We start from the raw sequence: 18,709 nt of genomic DNA, 5'->3' as shown, positions 1-18,709 counted from the left end.
AAGGCGCAAAGCTGAGTCTTTCCCCCCAGGAACTGTTTCCCTCCAAAAGGGCCTCTTCATCCAAAGACATGCCTCCACTGGTGGCGGCAGCCCGATTTGTCGAACTTATCAACTTAGGCTTTCAAAGTCTTAACTGTCTTGCCTCTGATGAAGGGCCTTTCTGGTGGGTCATCTGAGTTCCAGAGCATTCTATATGTGGTAGGCTAAAAAAAAATTCTCCCCACAGATACCAATTCCTAATATCTGGAACCTGTAAATGTTATTTTATATGGAAATGGAGTCTTCGCAGATGTTATTAAATTAAGGGTTTCGTGACTGAAAGATTATCCTGGATTATCAAGATGGGCCCTAAATTTTAGGACATGAGGAGAAGGCAATGTGAAGACAGAAGCAGAAACTGGAGTGATGTGGCCACAAGCCAAAGAGTGCCAGCAACCACATGAAGCGACAAGGGATGGACTTTCCTCTAGAGCCTCTGGAAGGAGTGTGGCCTGACAGTCATCTAGATTTTGGCTCAGTGATACTCATTTAAGGCTTCTGGCCACCAGAATGTGAGAGGAAATGTGTATATTGTTTTAAGCCATCCAGTTTATGGTCATTTGTTATGGCGGCCACAGGACACTAACACAGTCTGAGGTCAGCTGAAGCAACTCAGTTCAACTTCTTCCTTGGCCCCCTCTTGTGGAACAAATTAACCTAAGTCTGAGCTTTTAGGCCCTTGGGCCTAGATCAGTCTTTCGTGATCTGGCTTAGCTCAACACTTTACAATAAATAAGAATTCGTCAGGAAGAGGGGCAAAGGTCAGTCAGGGAACAAGTGTCATGCATGAAAGAACTGGTATATTTGAAGTTCTCGGGAATTTAGGGCATATATGTTATGGTGAGCCTCGCATCTTGAAGCTCCACTCAGGGTCTCCTTATGGCCTAATTGCTTACTTCGTTTCTGGCTTCTATCAAGCCTGGATCTGATACTTGAACAATGGGCCCACCTCGCGCTTTTCATTTTACGTTGAGATACTTGGACATTATCCCAAAGCAGGGGACGATTCTGAAGGGTTGTTTTGCTGAGGAGTGACATGATCAGATTTGTGTATTTTAACATCGGTTGGCTGCAGTGGGTAAATGGGAGTGAAGAAAAGAACAGAGTGACAAGGGTAACAGAGTAACAAGAATAACAGAAGCAAAGGGTAACGAGGTCACATGAACATGGTATGTCGTTTCCTGGGCTTTCAAAGGAAACAACTTCAGAAAACAGCTATGTTTAGTTAGTGCTGACTTCAAGCCCTACAAATGAGTTTAGAGGCTAACCATTTGAGAAGGCAACAACGGCTCTGACAATGCATCCCTAATCATGGCCTGCAGAAAGCTGCAGGAACCTGGGCCGTACTGCCCAGGTTTGAATCCTAGCTCTGCCACTTAATTCTCAATATATATTTAAGTAAGTTTTATGAACTATGTCTGCATTTTTATCATCTACACTGACACCTATTTCATGAAGGTCGAGTGCATTAATATATGTAAAGCACTTAGAATACCAAGCACATAGCGAATGCCTAATAACATTAGTTGTCAAAAGCCCAGCAGTTTCCTAAAGTGTTTTATAGTGAGGAGAACTGCTTTTCATTTATCAGAGCCTGAGGGATCTCAAAAAATGAGGAGAGAAAGGAGTGTATATAAAGTTGCTGATTAAAGTTGGAAAAGACACACTGTTACCAAGGATTTTACCTTCTGTACAGTCTCCAGCCCCAACTTTCTCTTCCCCTTTCCTCAGTAAGAATGGTAATCCCAGAAAGGGAATCCCACATGCAGAACTAAAAGGGGCACCCACAGTCATCTCGGTGAACAATGCCTTCAAGGCTGGGTTCCCACTACCGCCCGCCTCATCATTTGGTTATGGCGTTGGACTTGAACACCTCCAGCAGTGGGAAACTTACACCATCCACATCCTAAAAGGGTACCCAGTCTAGTGGAGGACACAGTCATAAATGATCAATTATATACATCAATAACAGCATAATAAACTGCATAATGGAAGCCAACTTGATGGTGCTACAGGACTGAAGAAGGAAAGACTAATTTACCTTGGGTTAAGTAGGTAAACTTTCACTAAGACAATTATATCTATGATGGATCTCATAGGATGAAGTTTTTTCTTGCTAGGCAGAGAAGCTGGAGACATTCATTTGATGCAGAAAGAAGAACCAACAAAGGCACAGGGTCTCGAAAGAGACTAGCTTCTCTGGAAAATCTTGATAGCTGAAACATAGCTCGAGGAGTGGTCAGGGCAGAGTAATAAGAAGAAGGGACAGAAGTTTGGTCAGGGGAAGTAGTTTACAAAGCCTTCAAAGCAATGCTAAGGTCTTTATAACTATCCTGAAGGCAAGGGGAGACTTTGAAGATGGCTAAGAATTAAAGAAATATAGTTAGATTGTTGGTTTAGAAAATATTTGCGATGCTCCTGTGGATGAAAGAGGGCAAGACTATTGAAAAGCCTCCTGGACATAATGAGGAAGTAAAGTCTCTTTGAGACACAATATTTAAAATCACAGTGATAATGCAAATATAATCCTAATTTTTTAAATACAAAATCCAAGACAATGCAATTAAATGCCTTCCTAAGGATTGTGCGTATGATCAAGGAACTTTTTATTCAGGGATTTTCTGTTTACTTATATTTTGTTTATGTTCATCCAGAACATTGTTTTATAGACATACATTCAGAAGATATGCTTGCCTTTTATCCCAAAAGAGAGATGTGAAAAGATCAAACTAAGAAAACTGTTATCTTTTTCAATGTAAATGGTTGGAAAAGCCAAATGTACAGTGTCTGAAAATAATTGTCCTGTCAATCTCTACAAATGTTTTCATTCCTGTGAAAAATCAGTGTGTATTACTCAACATATGCATCCATCAATCTCTACCAGTTTGAGCTGAGGATTAGTCTGGTAAAATTTCCTAATAGAATACCAAGTGCTAAAATGTGACTTCTTAAAACTGAGAATTTTATTTCATAAAGGTAAATTTAAAGCGCAGCTTGGAATTTAAAACAAAACAAAAACTTTATCAAAGTGAAATATATTTTGGAAGTAAAATGCATTAATAGTGTTTTGCAGATTTTTTTCCCCTGAAGTTATTATTAAAATAAAATTTAAGTGTCCATTAAGGACACCTGAGTTACAATCAAGACTAGGAAGTACATAATTGTCATGTTATGTTCATACTTAAGTCCCTTGGTCATATTTGTTACAAAACTGAGTATTTGCTGCTATACAGATTTTAAATGTTTGCAACCTGAAATTAAAGACACAAAATTAAATCTCTTTATCAGAAACTTAAGAAAATTAAATATGTACCTCATATAGTACGTAACAATATAGAGCCCATAACCTATTGCTTAAAAAATGTAAAGTGTCTTCCGTTCCCAGAGTGTTAGTGTACAGCTAGTCTTGCAAATGTTGGGGAGAGAAAAAGATGGTGAGAAAGGTAAGCAGAAAGGGCAGACTGACAAAGGCGTTTTGAGCAACACCAATAGAAATTACCAGAGACTGGCTATTCCTGACAATGCTACTTTGTTGAAAGAAATGCTGAATATTTTCTTTTATAGACTCTAAATTAAATTACTGATTTCTAAGGTCTATGCATTACTTTGTTCCTTACACATAACAGAGACATTTGTTTTAATCCTGAATAAAGCCAATTCTCCTCGTTTAGGACACTCAGCCACGGTCCCTGGGAAGACTGGCTACTCCTGACAATGATACCACAGAACGCTTGGGCTCACAGAGTCTAGTGTTTTGCATCAATTTTAACAACTCCAGTGCAGAAAGAGGGCATGACAGCACACAGCATGTGTGCACACATAACCAAAGTTACAGGCACAGAAAAAATAATAACACTGAATTTACACAGGGGAAATGTCCACATTGCATTTTCTAGCATAGTTGTGACTTTTTCTTCATGTTTAGCTGGAGAGGACTTCTTTCCTAAAGCAAGCTGCTGGTATTATTATTATATTTAAAATTGTTATACTGTAAACACTAACATTTGCATATTTGTTCATTTCTTCACTTTAGACTCAGTAAAAATGACAGTATTTGTTGCCAAAAACAAATTTGAATTTGTTCATTCTTTTCTCAACCTAGTTTCTAAGTTTGTATGGAATGACCCCTAATTTTAGATGTAAAGGATGCAATGGAATCGCTAAAGCTGAACTTCACAGTTGAACTAAAAGACAACAAGCCAACAAATAGGCACAAATTGCTCAGTCACTCACGAATCTACTTTTGCCTTCGTAATTATTCCTCTTTTAATAATGGAAATAGGAAGCTTTCCTTAGGAAAGCAAATAACTACATATGGCTTCAGGGGCAAGGGTCATAGAGGCAGTCCCTCCAAGCCTGTCACCCACAAGGTCCACAGTGTGCCAGCACCGGTCCCAGAGAGGTCTAAAGGGTACACTGAGCAATTCAGTGGGGCGGATGCCATGGACACTGATGGCATGTACTAGGTTAGAATCATGGCTTGTCAGTGGTCATTTCTAGGACTGGTGTAGAAGCATCCCGGATGTACTCTTCATTGAAGCTGAATGGGAAGGTGTATAGTAGCTGCCTGCTGCACAAAGTGAAATAACAGTATTTGACGCTGTTTCAAAAGTGCAAATGCATGGAGAGCCCGAGGGAACCTGAAATTTGGGGAAACTTCACTTGGAACTGAAATATTTCATAAGGAAATTGACTGATGTGAAACTATACTGTTCATTCCCTTTTTGGATCTTTGACAGCAAAAATGTGCACTGCGCTACAGTCACTAGATACACAGATCAGGAAGCATCTTGACTGGTTAATGCAATAAATATTTGCTGCTTCACATCTTCTTCATAGTTCCTGGATTAGATGCCCTGATGAAGTAAAAAATTATTCTTGTAAGAGTCCCTTTATCAAATGGCAATTCTGTCCTGTACAGACTGAGAGCAATGGAGCTCAGGATACCCTTGGATGTGGGAATGTCCATGGGCAGTAACTTGGTGCTGGCCAGGTCCGCAAGCTGCTCATGACTCACATGCATGCCTGGGAGGGCCAGGAAGGAATTGCTGCTGTTGTGACTGACACAAGACATAAAGGCCGTTAGGGTTATAGCAGGTTTCCAAGACATGCAAATTATGGGAACTGTATGTGCATGTGAACACCTTAGTTTTGGGGTCCAAAATGACCACAATTCTATCTCACTTCAATAGGACCACCTTGACTTCTGTAGATAATTCTGTTTTAATAACAACCTTCTTTTTCAGATCATTCAAGATTAACGTTTCATTGGGAAAGCATTTCAGCTTCTTTTCCACCACCAACTAAAGGAAAACAGTTGCAGCAAATGCCATTTGGGGAGACCTTGAAGTAGGGTCAGGCTGCTCCTAAAACAATCAAATATGTAATATACCAGTGGGTGATAAATACTATGAAAAAATAATAAAGCAGAATAAAGCAGAAAGGATACCTGAGTCAGGTGTGTACTTGGTGGCTTAAGACCAGCAAGGAGATCAAAGAAGCTGGAATAGAATAAGGCAAAGAAAAAATGTAAGAGATAAAGTCAGAGAGGTAACTGGAAGTCAGATAACATAGTAAGATGATGGTTAGCAAGGAAATTCCTAAATTATGAGACCTATGTTCAAGTTCTACAAGAAATCACAGAGCTAGAGAGATTCTATAGAACTTTTTGACTTGTCTATGGGTAAAGAAATCCTCAAGAGTAATGACTACTAACAGGTGAACAAAACAGGTTGAATCATTTGAGGTCTATTGACAGATATGAAAGCTATATGAAGGCAGCATGGGGCCAAGAAGACGGGATTAGGGTTTCTTTGAAATCCAAAATGGTTCAGAAATAATTTGCATGATACATATATTTTTAAATGAAAGTTTATTTTTGAAAATATGTTAGAAAATATCAATGGATGTTCTTACTGGGTAACCAAGCATGAAGAATAAATATCCTCCAGTTTCCTTCTTTAGTTTCTCTGTTTTTCTTTCAAAGAAAATGCATATAGAGGCTTGCAATGGTTTGCTACAGATAAAATGAGTAATTTGAATCTTTCTCCTTGACTCAGAAGTGATCCAGATTATTTGGCAGCTGATTTTTTTCCAGTTTGCATTGCATTTGCATTTTAATACAGTGTCAATAGACATAACTATCTTCTCTGAACATTTCATTTCTTTCCTTTACAGAGTAGTTATTCTTATCAGAGGATAAAATAACGATTTGAAATGAAGTCTCTGATAGAAATCAGACCAACCTATTGAAATAAATTTAAAAAGAAATTCTACCTCAAGATGTATGTGTAGTAGAGTAAAATGATATACTCCTGCTGTTTCACAAAGGATGAATTACTTTGAATGCTGCCTAAACAAGTGATGAAACTTTAAAACACTGGCATCTGAAGAAACACAAACTTAGCCAAGAAGAGAAAAACCTATACTAAACAGACGTGCTATGTCCTTTTAACCACAAATGCCTTAAAAAGATTACATATCTATTTGTTAATTCATAAAATATTATTGTGTAAATATTCTGTGCCAGGGACTGTGCTTGGCACTAGGATAACTCAGTTTAGTAGGGAAGGATGGTAAGTGAACTAACTATTAAAACATGATGAAAAAAGTAAGCACACAGGAGTGGGAGGAGTTATTGTAGAAACACAGAAGAAACTGGAAAACTGGGAAAGGCTTCTTGAAAGAGATATTACTTGAAAGAGATTTTTTCAGGAACCCTGAAATTTAAATTTGAAGGATGATTCATTCAGTAGGAAGATCCTTGGAAAGGAGTCAAGGGATCTAGCTTCTGATATGATCTCTGCCATTAAATAAACTTGTGACTAGAAAGGTGATGGGAAGCATGCATGAAGGAAGAGGCAGGACAAATAGGATGCTGTGAAAGTAAAGAATGCTTGACATGGCTGGGTGGAAAAGACTGAGGGCCTTGGACAAGCTATGCCTGGGAAACCATGCATCCTAGGTTTCTTGGACTCAAGAGAGGCAGTGCTGGCAACTTTAGTATCTTTTCTGCACATCCTTTATTGTCTATGAGTTTTTCAAACTCCTCCCTAAAAAATTTCTAAAAACAAAGTGTAATCTAATCCATTGATTTTCAGTATGTGGTCCCACAATTTCCTGCAACATAACCACTCAAGGTCCTTATTATAAATATGGGCTTCTGGGTCTTACTTCAAGGTAGCTGAATCCAAATATCTGAGGCTGGTACTCATATTTGCACTTCTAAAGAGGGGCATTGTGGAGATTAAAACTCATGGCTCTCAATTCCCAATTAAGTGTATTTTTTACTTCACTGTGTAATTTCACCTTTCTGATCCAGTAGTTTAAAATTATTAGGTGTTTCCAGAAATAACACGAAGCGATTCTATATTAAATTGTTAAGAAGCAAAATAGAAACTTAAGTTGTGCATGCTGCAATACTTTTATCTATAAGTGAAAATATTCATGAAAAAATACTAAAAGGAATCACAATGAAGTGTGATTTTTGCCTTCATGGGGTAAGACAGATGATTTTATTCATCTTTCTCTTTTCCCACAGTTTTCATCTTCTAAAATAAGCACATTTTTATAATTAAAAATAACATGTTAACTTAATTCCACCTGGAATAAAATTAGAGTTAAAATGCAAAAGCCATAAGTGACCCTGAGAGAACTTTCAAAGTCGATGGTAAAATGTGTTTTCAAGAAGATTTAAGAGTCTTTGTTGGCTCTGGCCTCCCAGATGGTAGAGATCTGCTCAGTGATATCTATCTCATTAGATTTCTGAAAATGTCCTTTGATCATCAACCTTTGCCCTATTCTTCCTGAAAAATTAAGTCATCAGAAACTCTGACTCAGGGACACAAAGGGTTTGGAAGATTTCAATTTGGGGGATGAATTAAAATGACAGGGAGTAGTATCTGTTCACTTCTGAAACTCTGTAAATCTTCTTTATGAGAAATTTTAAAGGCAAGCTTTAAATTCTTGATCCAGGATTTAAAAGTTGATGAGGATAAAAAGGAATTCAGATATTCTTCTCAAATACGGATAAAGCCAAAAATTATGTTTAGATTTTCTTTTAAATGGCTGTTTTAATGATAAACTGAGTGATTATACTTTTAATTTAAAAACTTTTGTAATATCCTATTATACACAATTTAGAAAATAAGAACAAATATTAATTATCCATAGTCTCACTATATATTAACATTGTAGTGTATTTTCTATAGTCCATGCATGGAACTGTGATCATAGACTACATGAAATTTGGACTCATAATTCTCATAATATTTTAACATACATATTTCTCATGTTACTAAGTAGATTTTGGAAACATTGGATCGAAAGATTCTTGACACTAAAACCATCATTGAACCTATCTGTTTAGTTCATATTTTGAATTACCTACAATAAGCTTTTGGTCTGATGACCACTTAAGTATTCAAGAGGCCCTTCATTCTATTTCCTATTGCTCTATTACATAATTAGTCATACCTAGAGGAAGCAATGATAAGGGGGAGCATAAGTTTAAGTGAAGAACCTTATTTTTACTCCTTATTAAGAAATCTATTTCATGGATAGATATTCGTATTTAAAAAAGCTTATAAACAATAATATCAACTTCTTAAATAAAAAAACTTAACTTTGTAATAACAGATGAAGTTAACCAAATGTTTGTGCAAGCACTAATTTGAGGATTCTTCCCACTTCTCTATCCCACTTTTGAAGCTGTGGCCCCTTTAGGTCCTGCATATTGTAGAGAAAATAGACTGTCATTGGGCTTGGACAATCTTAGGAAACTTTTATTGTCCTGAGCATTGGAATATTTTCGAGTGGATCTAGACTCTCTGAACATCACCTGGAAACATCCCTATTTATTCCTCAACAAATCAGATGGCACCCAAAGCTTGGAAAGTCCTACACTTGGAGAAAGAAAAAGGAAAAATATTCTGAGATAAATTATCTAGCAGGTAACTACTGGTAACACATAAGAAAACCCTGGATGACAGAAGGTTCTAATAGCGCCTAATCTTGCAGACCAGAAATAATAGGTCCCAGGAAATTTGAGTCCAGTCTCCCTGCTCTTTCAACAGATGATTTATTATAGTTCCCTCAATTTCAGTTAAAATTCTTGCAAAAAAAAAAAAAAAAAAACCCCCAAGCAGTTTTTTTTTTTTTTTTTTTTTTTGTTTTTTTTTTTAGAATTTTCCTTTACTTTCCTATAGTGACACGTCCTCTTTACACTTAAACTTAAACTGTCCCACATCCATCACTAAATTGCTCATTCTGGGCTTTAGAAAAGATAAAGCTGATCCACAAAAGAAGAGTACAAGGTGGCTTCCTTCCTAATGCTAAGTTCAGTTACATCATGTTGATATCTTGAAATCAGCCACAGTGAGAGCACTTTAAACCACAGAAATCAACAAACATTTAAATCAGAGTCCTCGCCGCCGGCCTCAGGTGACTTGTCTGACCAGACTACCACTATTTATAGAGCTCCACACAAGAATCACGTGTGAGCATAGTCTGATAATCACACACTTGGTGGCCTTGATCTTAACTGGCTCTCGCTGGAGTATGATCTAGAGTCTAGACACAGCAGCATAAGCAGCTTGAAAAGGGAAATGAAAGCTGAGTTTCCCATTTAGTGGCAATCCAAAGTTACCCAAAGTATAAATCAAGCAAACTCTTTTCCTCCCTTAGTTCAAAGGGGAAAGAAGAAGACGAAGATGAAGAATGAAGAAGTGGAGGAAGTGAAGGAGGAGGTAGAAAAGAAATAAAGGAAAAGAAAGAAAAATAAAGATGAAAAAAGGGCTTGTCAAAAACCCTGCTTTTTCCACAGTGGCCAAAATGCATGGTCATTATTTATGCTTTGTTTCAGAGGCACTTTTACTGTGGATTTTATTTCTCCTTTCTTTCTCTCTCTCTCTCTCTTTTTCTTTTTATGCCAGTATTAGAATACCGTGCCACATGCCTTATTATAGTACAGTAGTATTTTGAGCCATGCTTTTCTTCTGTACCTCAAAAATCCAAGACCATCTACTCCTTTGAGGGCCCTAAACTCCATTAATGAGTCATAATAAAATGCTCTATTTCCAAGATTCAGTGACACAAATAAGTGCTTCTCAGATGCAAAAGAACCACTGACAGGCAAAACAAGATTAGGCAAAAGAGGCTGAACTTGAATCATTACTTTTGGAGAGATCATTTAGATCAGACTCATTATGAAGTTGCCTTTCAGAAAATTAAATTTCTTATTAAACTGCTAACTTGACTCTAATTTCTCGAAGACTCTTATTATAGCTTATCTCAGTTTAGTACAAAATACATCATTTTAAATATACTCTATTGAGACTCTGAATATCAGATACATAGCTAAGTGAAATATCAAAATTTCTCACTCGGGCAAATTCAGATTAGATGGTTTTGTAAATTATATCAATGATGCAGCATATACTCTGCAGTCTCCAGATATATGATAATTTCCATGAGACCATGTATATTTTCAAGTATTGTTGCTGTCACCATGAATCATAACAAAAAGTAAGTGAAAGTGAAACATAGGTACTATAATTTGCAATTTGCACCATATTTGAGGTGTATTGCTGCTTTGACATTATATTCAGACAAGGAACAATAAGTAATTCTCAGTTCCTCTTGGTAATACCACAGAAATTTTTCCAATAAAAAGCAGAAGTAGAAAATAGAAAATGTAAGTCTCTAGTCATACAGGGATTTTGTTGAATTTTATTCACTGATATAATCCTACTGTTTAGGACAGTGCTTAGGAGAGTAAGTACTAAATAAATATTTGTTGACTGAATGACTGAATGAATAGAAATTTTGGATTAGTAGCTTTACTATTTTTTTTATGGGTTTTGCTATGATTGTATTTTCTTTTTTATTTTCCATGGTAACTGCACATTTCTGCCACAGGGAAGTAGTCACAATCCATGATTTATAATTCTACAAATTAACTTCATTTTCATAGAAATCTCTTTTCATCTAAATTAAGTTCATCATGTCAGAAAACCCCTTAGCTAAGGAACATAGCCAAAAAAAATTATCTCAAGAGGCCAATTTATATTTAAAATCTTGCTTATTAAAATTCTTATTTATGTTCTTTCTTTCTTTTTCTTTTTTAGAGAAAATAGATGTTTTATTATTAGTTTATGGCAAGTAAACAATAGGTTCTCAATAAATATCCATAGAGGGAGTGATTGCATTGATAAGTGAACAATATTAATTTCTAGTCAATATATAAAATACATTGCTAAGATGCCGAAAGAGCTCAAATATATATATATTTTAATTAATTAATCAATTTTTTTATGGTGACATTGGTTAACAAAATCTGGTAAGTTTATGTTATTTCCATCACCATTTTTTCTGTGCACAAAAGCACCACCATTCAAACAAATAAACAAACAACAGCAACAACAACACAAAACTTCCTTTCAGATTTAAAGGAAAGGGCCCCTACCCTTTCGCTAACTAGGCTCCTAAACTCAGTCCTCTCTGACTTTTCACCAAACTTGAGCCGCTGTGGAGTCACTTGGACACAAAGGAGCACTCGTCAACTAAGCTAGTTTCTGAAAAGAAAAATACCATCTCCCTTTCTTTTACTGTTGAAACAAGTTAACGACTACTTTAGGAACATGCATATTTGAGAAGAATCAACTTAATGACCTGTGTCAATCAAAGTCTTAATTGTATTGGTAATTAATCCTAATTAGTTGATGAAATATTTATAATTAACTGTATACAGTTTCTATTACATGCTACTATACCTAGAGATAATTTTTTTAACTGTCTGCCTATAGATGTTAGTAAATGAAAGTGTGTAAAAAATTATCTCACATGTTAATTTTCAGGAAGGTCAAAATATATAAAATTAAACTTTTTGTTTAATTTTGAAAATTAAATTCTAAACTTCCCTTTCCAAATCATAATGTGAAGATTTTTTTTTCACTTGTAAATTAGGATATGTGATTTAGAAAATCTGAGCTTCCAACTCTATGTTCAAAAAATTTATAATTTTAGGTAATAAATTTTAGTACAATCTCTTACATGAATTATTTAGATCATGGTCCCCAACCCTCGGCCACAGATTGGTACTGGTCTGTGGCCTGTTAGGAACCGGGTCACAGGGCAGGCAAGTGAGCAAAGTAACTGTATTTGCAGTCTCTCTCCCCAGCACTAACATCACCACCTCAGCTCCACCTCAGATCATCAGGCATTAGATTCTCATAGGAGCACAGGTCTTTGATGCCAAAAAGTTTGGGGACCGCTGATTAGATCACTGTTTCCCTTATCTGGCTATGTATCGGAATCTCCTGTGATGCTTTTAAAAATACTGATCTCAGGATCTGTGCCTAGATCTATGGAGTCAGAACCTTTGAGGGTGGAGCTCAAGAACCTGTATCTTCAAAATATATTTTCTCCAGTGATTCTGATGTTCAACCAAGTTTGGTAAGAAAATATTTTAGGTAGTATTTCCTACTATCACTTGCTAGCCTCGATCTCATCCTTACACATACTCCGGGAAGCAAATCTACATAAAAATTAAGCCAATTATCAAACTTAGAGAGTTTGAATTCATCTAATTTGACATATAGTTCAGAAATGTGATACAAAATTCACTCCGGAGGGCCCTGTGGGCAATCCAAAGACTAGATCTTTCATCATCCATAGTTACTGCAACCATGGTAGCAGTTTAGAACTGTGTGGCTTCCCATCAGGGCATACAGTAAAGAGAAAACAAACAATAACAATTTTGAGTATAAGCCCAAATCACAAGGTTTGATACTCTAAACTGCCAGCTTTGACTATCTGCATTTGACCTGTGATATGGTTAGTTCTGCACTAATCTTCTCATCCTTAGCTTGGCCGCCTCTTTATCCCCAAAAAGGCATGAACCCACATCTGGAAACAACATAGCTTGATCCTTTGCTGGGAGATTTGTTCTTAGGGAAAATTGTGCCTTTGTGTATTTCTGTTGTGTGAAGGAATTCAATATTTCATAGAAACAGAATGATCAGATTCACTTTTGCTTTTGAGGTACTATATATTACTGTGCAGGGACTCATCAAATTGAGTCTGGCCTAAAAATAATACAAAAACAGAAAGAAATGATTCATTCCATCACCTTTCTTTTTGCAGTTCACATGGATACCCCATCTTTAAGCCGACTCTTTATTTACATTAAGTATGGCTCTATTTCTGTGGCAATAGGCAGAAAGCTTACTAAAAAAAAAAAAGGCTTACAAAGTATGTGTGGGGGGGGGAGGAGGTGTACTTCAGCAATTATAACTGAACAATTAAGGAAGTATTTGACTTCAGATATGGTTTAGTGAGTGTTCAATAAGAAGCAAATAGACATTTCTAGCTCTGTTTCTTGGCATTGCTTCTGCAACATTATTTGCATTTTCTGCAGACCTCACTCCGTCTTAGCAATTATAAGAGGACTGCAGCAGGATGACTCCATCCCTGCATGCTCTTGTGCAGTATGGAAAAAGAGTATTTCTGAGGATTTGGTGAAAATTTTATTGAGCCTCATGGAGTTTTATTGGCTTATGCATTTATATTGGACTGTCACAGATTGAGTTGTTCCCCCTCCAAATTCATGTGTTGAAGTCCTAACCTCCAATATCTATGAATGTGACACTATTTGGAAATAGGGTCACTGCAGATGTAACTAGTTAAGATGAGGTCCTATGGGAGTAGAGTGGGTCCCTCGTCTAATATGACTGGTATCCTTGTTAAAAAAAAAATAATTTGAAGACAGACAGACATACAGGGAGAAAGCTATATGAAAATGAAGAAAAAGATTGGGGTGATGTAGCAGAACACAAGAAAAAGCAGAGATTGCCAATAAACCAGTGGAAGCTGGGAGAGAGGCATAAAACAAATTCTCCTTTACTGCTTCTGGAAGAAACTAACCCTGCTGACACCTTGATCATGGAACCATAAGACTGTAAGACATTAACTTTCGTGTTTAAGCTACCCAGTTTGTGCTACTTTGCTGTGGCAGTGCCAAGAAGCTAATAAATGGATCAATCAGCATGGTCAAGTGAAAGCAATATTCTGGCCAGGCTCGGATCATGTGCAGGGCAACCATACGAGGAATGAAATGACAACTCTGGAACAGACTGAGGAAAGAGGTGATGCTCCGGGTTAAGTCAGAACTGGAGGATGAATGAAGGGTGGGTAGAACAAACTTTAGCTGCCAATCATACAGCTTCCTATTTCCTCTCCATTTTAGGGGCATCAAGGTTCACTTCTTCATTTATTTATGCGATAAATCTTTGTCCTCTTCCAGGACAACTACACTTCAACTACACTTGATATTTTCTCATCTACACAAAGCCAAGAGTTTCTCAGGACCCTAGAAACATTGGAAATATCCATGATTTCCTTTCCAGGTTGAAGATGTTAATGGAAGCAATGATAATATAAGATCCCTGGTATATACAATGATATCTTAATAAACAAAGTAGTTGATCAAAATGTTTGATCCTTTGTCCATAATATATGAGAGATTTTGCTATGTGAATATACCAAAGTAGTATGATAAACATATGTAGAAATTCTACAACAAGCTAAACCTTGGAACGGCATGTAAAAAATAAATGCCCAAAAGAACAGTCATTTTCAGTTTAAGACAAATTCTGTGCAATACTAATATGTGAGAAGCATGGAACTGAGCTTTAGAGGAGAGTTAAAGTCATGCTGGCATTATTAATGTATATGTTGAGATAATAAAGGTTGAAACATTAGTATATATATTCATGAAATGGGCTATTAACATTCTGTTTGTTTTATACTTAACTCTGTAGGGTCTACTAATTTACAATTAAATTAAAAAATCCACTAGGACTAATGAGCTAATAATTGCAAAGAACTCTGAGCATGGGGAAAAAAGGCACCAAGGGAAGACAAATTTCTATTTGTGAAAATCGAAACATTTGAGACTTTAATTACATCCCTTGCTAGAACTGACTTGTAATCAGTTATGGGGACTAGCCCGTTAATGCTCTACGATGGGATTCATATACAACACATTGTAAGCCATTTCGCTTATCAAATTTGAGTATACTTGAGAACAGGCATTTTCAGTAATTCAGTCTCAGTACATCGGGTTCCCTTTTTCCATTGAAATTCAAAAGCTTCTAATTAGTCCTACAGTATAACATATTTTGATACAGTTTTGTAAAAGTTTGACTGTAATACTTATTTATGTTTATATTTAATCTTTAAATTGTAATAGTAATTGATTAAGTTTAATTAGTAATCTTTGAGTGGTGGGAATTTAGATGATGATAATTTATTTTCAATTTACTTTTCTACATATAATATAGTGATCATGTATTACTTATATAAATTTTTAAAAGACAGTAAAATATTCTGGAAAACCATTCTTACTGGGTTATTTGGAAATAATTTCACTAGGGAGCTATCAAACATTTCATAAATCTCATGCTATTCATTTGAATCTATGTGTAGAGTTAAGATTTGTGTTCCGCTGTGCATTATAGATATCTGAAAAATACTAAAAATAAAGGGCTTTATTTTTCTCACGCACCAGGGAATTTGCAGGTAGGAAGTCCAGGGCTGGTATCTTGAACTCACAAAGTAATAAAATCAGGCTGCTCCAATCTTTCTCTCTGTCATGTATTCAAGGCCATGTTGTCTTAAGAAAAGTACTCAGGTTCCAGCATCGAGTCCTTGTTCTGGTGAGGAGAAAGGAAGACAGTATCTGCCAGTTAAGTCTGCCCATTAAAAGAGAGTTGTTTTTTTTTTTATCTCTCCCTTTTCAAAATCCCAACCCAGTGATTTGTGTTTATATCTCGATGTTTGGAACAAAGCTATATAACTATGTCAGTCAGTAAGCAAAGCTGGAGAATGAAGTCTTTTGCTGGGCAATATGCCTCTTTCAACAAAACTGAGTATGAAACACATCGTTTTATGTACCATCAAAAAAGAAAGAAAAGAAAAGCTCCTGCTAATGAAAGGATGACATGATTTTTTTTTACATTTAGAATATTTACTTGATAATCACTGAATGAATACTTTTAGACTTTTTTACACTTAGATTATTATATATAATGTTATTCTGTGTCCAGAACATTGTGCAGACATACACTTTTTATTTCAATGGCTAATTCTAATCTTTTTGAAGACATTTTAAAAAGCAATTAAATTCAACATAAGTACACATAATTTGGTTGATGGGACAACAGTGAATAATACTGACCAAATTCGCACAAGATCAGATACTAAACTACCAGCTACGCATAATTCAACTACCAACTACTCAATTTGGTTAATGTGACAATAACGAACAGCAGTGACCAAATTCACACAAGATCAGGCAATAACAATCATGTCATGATGCCTCTTGGCCAAGAGTGATGGCAAGACACCAACAATGGCAAGAAAATGGAACACAGAAGAACAAGTTGGTCCTAGAGCCAGTTAGTACGGCACCTAAAAATTAACTAGGCTGCTTTGGCTAGTCGTGATGTCTGCAACATAACTATTTGAATCTGTGTGGCAGTACTTTGAATTTAATCCAGATTATTTTTTAAAAAGGAGGTGGTGACATTCTCTTCTAAGTAACTATTTAAGAATTAAATGTGACTACTTTCAAAAGACAAAACAACCAGATACTAGATAAGGCATTTTAGATTTCATAAGAACTAAAGGAGAAAAAGCAAGCTGGGTCCTAGGGAAAGAAAAGAAGGATAAACCAGAGGACAGAATAGAGGGAGATATTTGTTCAATGCAACCTTGAAAGAGATAAAGGCACTGGAAGTAAAGTGCATCCAGGCATTGAAATTGCATCCCTGAACATGTTAGGGGCATATGATTAAGCTGAGTGTGAGGGGCAAGGAGGCTGATAGGATGATAACTAGCTCAGTCTTCTGCTGTGAACTTGCATGCTCTTTATCAGTGTAATTAAGGTCATATAATCCATTACCTAGCAGAGTATCTGGCATAAAGTAGTGCTCAAAATGATTTATTACACTGAATTAGAAAATTTTAAATTTTATTGGGATGAAGAGTTGAAAACATCCCAAGGATATTCACAAACATTCTTTTTCAGCTCAGTAGGTTAAGTAGAAGCTCACTCTTAGAGATTTTTATTATTATTATTATTATTGGGGGATGCTAGTCAGGTTACTCTTTGACCTCAGAACCTAGATGGGAACCAGTAGGTAAGAATCAGACATGTCTATCAAAACTAAAGAAGTTGACTTAAATATTACATGCTGAAAGAATAGTCTAGTTGTCTATCATTTTATAAGACAAGCACAGGTTATAGTGAGTAAAACATGAATTTTGAATATATACTAGACGTCATTCAATTGCATTTATTATGCACCTGCTTTCTGGAGCTTCCTGAATTGGATACTATGGGAAGATAACAGAAAAGACAGGTGGAGTGTAAAGAGAGGCTTGGACTCAGTGACTAAGTCTTCTGTGTTCCACGTTAGATCCACAAAATCAGCTTCTCTGCAGTTTTGACTCCAGCATCTGTAATTTAAATATCTGCCGGTTAATTCTTATGTGCAGCTCTGTTTGAGGTCTCCTAGAGTGGATCATTTCTAGAGTTTCTTCCAACTCTCAAATTTCATACTTTAACACATTCATCATGTTAGTCAACAAACCTATTGGTTTCCACTACCAGTTGGCAGTCTGCTAGTTCTTCTCTCTCCTTAAAACCATAAGAGCATCCTAAACCTCAGGTCAGCTCAGGTTAATGGAATTCTAGAGCTAACCAAAGCCCCTAGACATGAAGAAATTCCCAGAAGTATGAGACGAGAGCAAGAGGGTTCCTATCTAATAATGTTGACATTTCTATCTAGTATCTCCAACTTTTGCCCCTTTATTCCTCTGTAACAGCAGAACTTTAACTACTGAAATCATAATAGTCTCTCTGCCATGGAATGAGGATGGTCTGGAGACCACCCACTCCAATGGAGGAATAAGACTGCTAAACCAAAGACTGAACATAAGGGCAGTGGTTAAGGAAGACAGAATAACTATTTGGGGGTTACTACATGTAAGAAAATGAGTAATATAACAAATAATGTGTTATATAATATACTAATTAATATAGTACTCTACCAAATGATATATTAATTATATAGTGATCTTTTGATACTCAGCACACATGGCCTGTGAGGAAAAATATGCTTAAAGAGGTGCAGTACAGTCATATTAGAGAACTCAAGAAATAAATATTTCTGCCTTTAAATGGAAGCAAAGTAAGGCATCTCTGTCAGTTTTCTGTTTAATTGGCTCATATCACTTTATAGAAAAACAAACATGGAATTCTTTCCAAATTAGGAGTCATCAGCTTTGGAGGCTGAGAGACAGATTGCACAAGCATCAGATATTCATTGACATATTTAGCTGTGGCTACAGTGGAAGTAAGCACTTACTGGAAATTTACCAGTAAAATAAATGCGCCACATTGATTCTTGAAGTTAAAAGGTCCTTAGAAGATGTTATAGGTCCAAAACAATGAGAAAAAAATTTCCAGGAGGAAAGTCAAAGCAAGAGATTCTGACAGATTTAAATTTTTTCAGATACATGTGCAAACAAGACACATTATGAAAACATCAAGTTGTGAAAGAAAATGGGGAGGACTTTTAGCTGAGACTGATAATAATAAGCTCAT

At 36.2% G+C, this 18,709-nt stretch overlaps 1 pseudogene; it reads right to left on the bottom strand.

Moving 5' to 3' along the window:
* Positions 1 to 4,512: 4,512 nt before the first annotated feature.
* On the bottom strand, positions 4,513 to 12,727 carry LOC107516395 (annotated as a pseudogene).
* Positions 12,728 to 18,709: the final 5,982 nt, after the last annotated feature.

This window comes from Rousettus aegyptiacus, unplaced genomic scaffold (assembly GCF_014176215.1).
Source record: "Rousettus aegyptiacus isolate mRouAeg1 unplaced genomic scaffold, mRouAeg1.p scaffold_m13_p_3, whole genome shotgun sequence".
NCBI lineage: Eukaryota > Metazoa > Chordata > Mammalia > Chiroptera > Pteropodidae > Rousettus > Rousettus aegyptiacus.
This window is presented reverse-complemented; position numbering and strand designations above follow the sequence as displayed.